This window comes from Lolium rigidum, chromosome 7, assembly GCF_022539505.1.
Source record: "Lolium rigidum isolate FL_2022 chromosome 7, APGP_CSIRO_Lrig_0.1, whole genome shotgun sequence".
NCBI lineage: Eukaryota > Viridiplantae > Streptophyta > Magnoliopsida > Poales > Poaceae > Lolium > Lolium rigidum.
In genome coordinates, this window is record NC_061514.1 from 128,080,198 (window position 1) to 128,081,079 (window position 882).

Genomic DNA, 882 nt, shown 5'->3' on the forward strand with positions numbered 1-882 from the left:
ACTTGGGAAAATGTCCGCAACTTAATTTGTGGCTCACAAGTAATCCAGTAAGCCACAAAGCCACTAAGCATTCTACGCTTTAAAAACCCCAAGAGGAACAAGTTTTGGATATCAGCACCCGAGAGTAATAGCTTCTCACTTTTACCCAACTGATTCTTTGTAGAGAACTCAAACGGATGCGCCAAATATAATGGCAAGAATGCAAAAAGTGCTCAAGTTCTCCACTCGCAAATTCTACCAAAATCTACAAAAGAAATGGTGGAATAAGAGAGGAAGAATAAGGAGAAATCCACACAAGATTTCAAGATCCAGATCCAATATATTCCCTTGCCTTAGAGAGGATATTGATCGGTGAAAATGTAGATCTAGATCTCCTCTCTGTTTTTCCTCAAGAAGATGCAAGAATAGTAGGAGGAATAGAGAGTTAGGGGAAACTCTCAAAGAGACCTTTTATAGCCAACCCCCCCCCCCCACACACACACACAGGAAATAGCAGTTGAAGGAAGTTTACCCCGGAGTCTGTAGCGTTGGGAGGCCAAAGTTGCCGTCCCCATAACCAAAAAAAATGTGAGGTCTAGAGTCTTAAGCCTATGAGATAGGATTCTCCGGCCTGGCCACATACCACGGAGGTTCCGAACCAACTCACATCTCAAAAAGGGAGAAAACACAATTCAGGATGAAGTCTCCAGCCCTCCTATGGCCATAATCTCCGCCCCTAGAAAAGACAAAAACAACTGAATACAAAATGGTCATAACTTGAGTAGCCGGACTCCAATGTTGATGATATTGGGCTCATTTCGAACTTAGCAACAAGATCCACAAGGTCATGCAGAGAACCATCATAGTCCAGCAATGGAGAATAAAACCAAACGATGAAATGTT